General features: G+C 46.0%; 1 long non-coding RNA gene across 1 annotated transcript; it reads right to left on the minus strand.

Annotated features, from left to right (window-relative positions):
- Nucleotides 1-3,277: 3,277 nt before the first annotated feature.
- On the minus strand, nucleotides 3,278-4,312 carry LOC141083732 (uncharacterized). The gene is made up of 3 exons (XR_012230808.1): nucleotides 3,638-4,312; nucleotides 3,492-3,566; nucleotides 3,278-3,356 (listed from the first exon to the last, which is right to left on the minus strand). It is a non-coding gene; the product is annotated as an uncharacterized lncRNA (long non-coding RNA).
- Nucleotides 4,313-6,282: the final 1,970 nt, after the last annotated feature.

A 6,282-nucleotide genomic window follows, 5' to 3' on the forward strand; every position in this document is an offset into this window, starting at 1 on the left:
CCAGTACAGACTCGGGATTTCCACCATATCTGGAATTGTGAAGTACACATGCCGTGCACTGTGGGACTCCTTAGCTGAAGAGTTTTTACCAGAGCCCACAACAGAGAGGTGGATTGAAATTGCTGACAAGTTTCAACAGATATGTCAGTTTCCCAACTGCTTGGGCGCTGTGGACGGGAAACATATCCGCATTGTAAAGCCAGCTGGATCGGGATCGGAATATTTCAATTACAAGAAATATTTTTCAATTGTCCTCATGGCCATCGCTGACGCGGAATACAAATTTATTGCGGTTGATATTGGGGCCTATGGCCGCTCCAATGACTCTCAAGTTTTCAAACTGTCTGCCATGGGGCGTAAACTGTATGGAAACACCTTCCAGTTCCCACCACCTAGACCGCTGCCGCAAACATCTGGTCCACCTATGCCATTTGTCTGTGTAGGGGATGAAGCCTTCCAGCTGTCAGAACACCTTTTGAAACCGTACTCTAGCAGAGGATTGACAAGACCAAAACGCATTTTTAATTACCGCCTCACAAGAGCAAGAAGAATGGTTGAATGTACCTTTGGTATTCTGACAGCCAAATGGCGGGTCCTATTGACTGCGATCAACCTCAAGACAGAAACTGTGGAAGAGGTGATCAAAGCGTGCGTGGTACTCCACAATTTTGTTATCTGCAAGGAACCCATTTCCATTGAGGACACCTCTGAAGAAACCACCTTGCAAGATTACCATGACATTACCACTAGAAGTTCTGTGACGGTTTCAGTAATGAGGGACAATTTTGCATTATACTTTATGTCACCTCAAGGCAGAGTACACTGGCAGGATGACAGAGTGTGAAAGATTTGTGCCCTAACCAAACTTGTGTACCTTCTGTACCAACAGTATATACCTTTGCCAACCAAAGTTGGCTATCTTGTCATGGTCTCTATTTTTAGCTTTAGGCCACAGGTGTGTACCTGGTTGTGTTTTATGCAAAGTATTTCACCTTTTAACAAAAGTTGTGTACATTGTTAGGAAATCACCAACAATATACACAACTTTTTAGGTGAAATACTTTGCTTCAAACACAACCAGGAACACAACTGTGGCAAAAAGCTAAAATTTACCCACAGTTATATACCTGGTTTTGAATACCTTTTTACCTTTGAAATACCCTGTATTTAACCTTTTTTTTAAACATAGTTCGCCGCAGAAAGAAATGACAGACAACCATTGTAAAACGATAATTTAACTTTTATTTAAAATATTTTTTTTTTTGTAAAATGTTTTTAAAGTGAAAAAAACTTTTTTAATAAATGTTTTAAACCAAATGACCATTTTTATTAAAAAACACACATTATAAATCTGTGTAGTGTGGGGTGGAAATACTGCTGGAGGGGCTGCGGGACACTTCGACACTGGGTGTGTGGAGAGAGGACTGGGATCGTGGTGGGGAAGGAACAGTTAGAGGTGATGGTGTGGAAAAAGCTACAGAATGGGTGGACATGTGGGAGGCAGAAGAGGTGGTGGGCGGTGGAGTGGAGGGTTGGGCAGGGACTGTAGGAGCAGATGATGTTGATGGAAAGTTGTATGGGGAAGGAGTTTGGTACGGGGAAGGAGTTTGGTACGGGGAAGGAGTTTGGTACGGGGCAGGTTGCTGGAAGTGGGGAGATGTCTGGTACTGGGGAGGTTGCTGGTACTGGGGAGGTTGCTGGTACTGGGGAGGTTGCTGGTATGTAATAGGAGGGGGAGGATGGAAAGTGGCTGGAGGGGATGCAGATGTAATAGGAGGGGGAGGATGGAAAGTGGCTGGAGGGGGTGCAGATGTAATAGGAGGGGGAGGATGGAAAGTGGCTGGAGGGGGTGCAGATGTAATAGGAGGGGGAGGATGGAAAGTGGCTGGAGGGGGTGCAGGTGGAGGAACTACTGTGGTGGGAGGAGGAGGTTGGGAGGTAACGTGCTGGAGAGCACTGTGGCATGAATGCATTACATGCATCTGCTGGGTAGGAGATAGCGTTTCCATGCGCTCCACAACAGACCTGAAAAAGGTGTGGTTTGGCGAAGATCTTGCTTCTGAATGCATGGTTTGCAGAAGTGTCTTCACCTCCAGAATGCTGGAGTTGATCTGCTGAAAGCCTGCGGAGATTTGCTCTGACAAGACTTTTAGACAGTTCTGGAAAGATGCATTCAGATGCAAGAACTCTGGCGCATAACTCTTTTCCTGACCCCTCTGCCGCTGCCGCCCAGTACCCGCAGGTGTACTAGAGGTGGCAGGAGCAGAAGGGTGGGGTAAAGGGAAAGCGATCTCCTCACCAGCAGCTTCATGTAATGTAGGCGGCCACGATGCTCCTGTTCTGGTGCTGGTGGATGGGACAGATGGGTCGAATGTGTGGGAAGGCTGGGAAGGTGCAGATGTACCAGGGCGGTCGAAGTGTCCCTCGGTGCCGGTCTCCTCAGGGATCGCCTCAGAAGGGTCCAATCGTGCAGGCTCCCGAGTGCTGCTCACCGTGCTGTGGAATAAAGAGAAAAAAAAACAATTAAAATAGTGACATGGTATGGCCCTGGCTGAAAAAAAAAAGTTACATGTAAACATTTTTTTGTCACATGTGGTGTGTAATATTTACCTTCTGGTGAGCATTGTCTCCCGGAGGAACGACAGGGCTCGTGCGTACTTGTACTTGCTCCTGCGTCCTCCAGATCCACTCGGGGCCCGCATCTCTTTATTGAACTCCTTCTTGAAACGATCCCTCACAGACCGCCACCGCTTCACAATTCTCTCAACTGAAACGAGAAAGGACAAAGTGGTTAGTATACAACATCAGTGTTTCCCAAACTCCAGTCCTCATGGTCCCCAGGGGTCATGTTTTCAGGATTTCCAAAGTAAATAGAAATCCTGAACACATGATCCGTGGGGACCACGAGGACTGGAGTTCGGGAAACACTGGTTTAAATCAAGCAACCGGTACTGTATATACTTACGCTCTTTAATCTGGGCCCGAGCTTCGAGGTCCTCCCAGCGGTCCACAAGGAACGAACAGATTTCCTCCCAGAGTCGTCGGGTAACGATCAGGTCAGCGTGGCGGCGGTCAGCCATATTCCAGAGCGGCTCCCTTTCTCTGACGAGATCGATGAGGCGGTCCACATCAATCCCTCCATCCTCACCGTCAGAGTCGGGAGCACGCTGTGAAGGCTGTTAAAGAAAAAGACAAAAATAACATAATTAGCCTCCACAAAAGAAATGAAATAAAAAGTGCAAAAAAAACAAAGCAAAAATATTTATACTTACACGCTGGTGACCGCCGCGTTGCTGTCGCCGACGACCCTGGGAGGCACTGCGAGGACCTCTTGGCCGAGCACCAGATTGGGAAGACTAGAGAAGAAAACAAAAAATGTTATGTCTTTGGATGTAGGCATTTGTTTGCTGTGTGTGGTCTGCAGAACATTGTTTTTTATGTGTTGTGTGTAGTGTGATGTTGTGTTTCTGAGTTTGATGCAAAAAACTTACCAATTGTGAGCCCACTCCAAGTGTCTGTCCACCCCTTCCTTCTTCTTCAGGGAGCTCCTCTTCATCTTGTGATTCCTGTTTTGAAATAAAAGGCAATGAATACACATATATTACAGAGATGATGGATTTTGGAAATAAAAACTTACCGTCAAACGCTGACGATGCGAGGGAGGGCTCCCAGAAGATGTGCTGTCTTCCTCATGGCCAGACTCCATGGCTGTGGGTGGTGTTTCTGCTGCTGCCATTGCTGCTGCTGCTGCTGCTGCATCTATTGGGCGGCTGTTGAATAAAGAGAAACAAAGGGCCAATGAATATCTTGATATTCCATGGCCCTAGTTTGGAGGAATGGGGGATTTGATAATTACCGTCTCTCATCTGCTGCTGGACTCCCCTCCCGTTGTTCAGCATGCTGCTCCATTTGGGGTGGTGCTGATGGTGCTGCTGCTGCAGATGTCTGCTGCCTTCTCCTGCTCCTGGTTCTTGGCTTGGGTGGCATGTTGGGTGTGGCTGAGGGTCCCATTGTCTTGCTTTTATATATGTCCTGTGGGCAGAGCTACTGAGCATGCTCAGACCAAAGAAACCGGATCCGGCCGCCGGATCCGGCTGTCGCCGCATCAGGCGCATTGCGGCGCTCATAGGCTTTCATTGTATGAAAAAGCCGGACACGCCGGATCCGGCGTGTCCGGCTTTTTCGCCGGAGACAAAAAACGTTACAGTAGCCGTTTTTTCCAGACGCCGGATCGCGTCACATTGCCGGATCCAGCGAAAATCGGATGAAACGCATGGCCATCCGGCTCGATCCGGCTCTAATGCAAGTCAATGGGGGGGAAACCGGATCCGGCATTGCATTTCGCCGGATCCGGTTTTAGTCAAAAGCGCCGGATCGCGCCTGACGCCGAAAACCTGATGTGTGAAAGAGGCCTAATAGGACGTAATCTCTCATACAGATCTTCATTTAATCCAGTGTAGGTATAAGAAGAGATACTTTTAGATCCATTTATTAAAAAGAAGGGTTGTAAATACTTTTTATACACAAATTTGGATAGAAAAAAGCAAAAGCGGCAAAATTAAGTAAAACATAAAAATTAGTCAATTCTTCAAATGTTTGTTTTTGTACTTACGATTTTTTTCCCCTCTTCTTTCATAAGGCAAAACTTTTTTTTTTCTGTCGACATAGCTGTGAAAGGGTTTGTTTTTCTATAAATTGATTGACACCATTCATTTATGCTATTCGTCCTTCATAATCGAATATGACCATGACCTCAGGGTTTAGAGGAGGAACAGTGGCTGCAGGTTCGGAGGTGACTGGTAAGGCTAATCTGGCTCGTTCAACTACGTAATATAAGTAAGATGTGGTCAGGACAGTAGAAACCTCTTGTGCCTTGCACACAGTTCACTTTCTTTTGGCCTCAAAGATTCTCCTATCTTCAGCTGCACATGCTCCTGAGGTGATCCTGCCTTACCAAGCTGGACGGTGCAGGACAAGCTTCACCCATTCGCTGATGTTGTCTCCTAGGTTTTTGGAGGACACCATAAGACTAGGGATGGACGAACCTGTGGATGTTCGGGTTTGGCGAGTTCATCCGAACATATAAAAAAAGTTTGGTTTGGGTACTATAACTCTACCCGTATCTGGATCCCATTTGAATAAATGAGGCGCCCAAACATTCGTTGTTTGCCAAGCTATCATCTGCATGACAGTGCGACAAACACGTGCTCTGTTCAGCGGTGAGATCATTACCGCCACTGAGAACGCTGCAGTTCCCACGCTGTCAGAAGAACCACCAGCTGTGTCCGGTAGTAAAAAGGTTACCACCAGTCACAGGCGTTGGCTGATAAGAGAGTACTACTCTCATCAGCTTACCCTGATAGCACAGGTGTTAGCTGATGAATACTCCCATCAGCAACACCTGTTCTCGGCTGATGGGGGGGTATTACTCTCATCAGCCAATGCCTCTGTGACCGACTCACCGTACAGCTCTGACCGGTGGTAATAATCTTACTGCTGATCAGAGTCGCCAGTATTTCTTGCAGTATTTCTTGCAGATGACAGCGTGGGAAACACCCGATGTTCAGGGTGCCAAACCCAAACAGTAACACAGACTTTCTGGATGAATACTCTCTCACCATGACGCCTTTGACCGATAATAACCTTTTTATTGCCAGTCACAGTTGCTGACAAGACAAATGGATTGGGCGTCCGTAAGAAGCAAAGGGTGAAATGTATGTTGGGGTGAGGGGGGACGCCCAATCCATCCGTCTTGTCTGGCTCAGCGGTCTTTATGCTCAGGTATTGTGCATTATGTAAATATTGCTTGTATAATGGGATCACCCCACACTGGAGTCCTTTTATTGTATACCTTATGTTGATCTAAGTGCATATTGAGCATGGGATGATTTATATACTCATGTGCTTATTTTATAATCATTACAACATCTGGACCCCTAATTTAATACATATATAACATTCTGAGCCAAATTATTTACGTATGCATTACTCAGTACCGGCGCTGGTGCTCTACTCCCCATTCTAATCGGTATAAGATTGTTTACATATGCATATTTATATCACTTTTTGCTTGTTTGAACCCTGGACACCTATATACAGTACTTACGGTACTGTATTCTATCGTGATATATATTTCATTGTAATAATTTTTGGGATAGAATTGGAGGTCCCCCTACTGGGCACTCTGTTGTCAATAAGTTTTGTTTAGCGCTATTTTAAAAAAAATAATATTCTACAATAAAAAATATTTTTTTTATTCTTCACATGTGTTCTTACACAGTC

Source organism: Dendrobates tinctorius, unplaced genomic scaffold, assembly GCF_039654945.1.
Source record: "Dendrobates tinctorius isolate UK_male_01 unplaced genomic scaffold, ASM3965494v1 ptg000021l, whole genome shotgun sequence".
Lineage (NCBI taxonomy): Eukaryota > Metazoa > Chordata > Amphibia > Anura > Dendrobatidae > Dendrobates > Dendrobates tinctorius.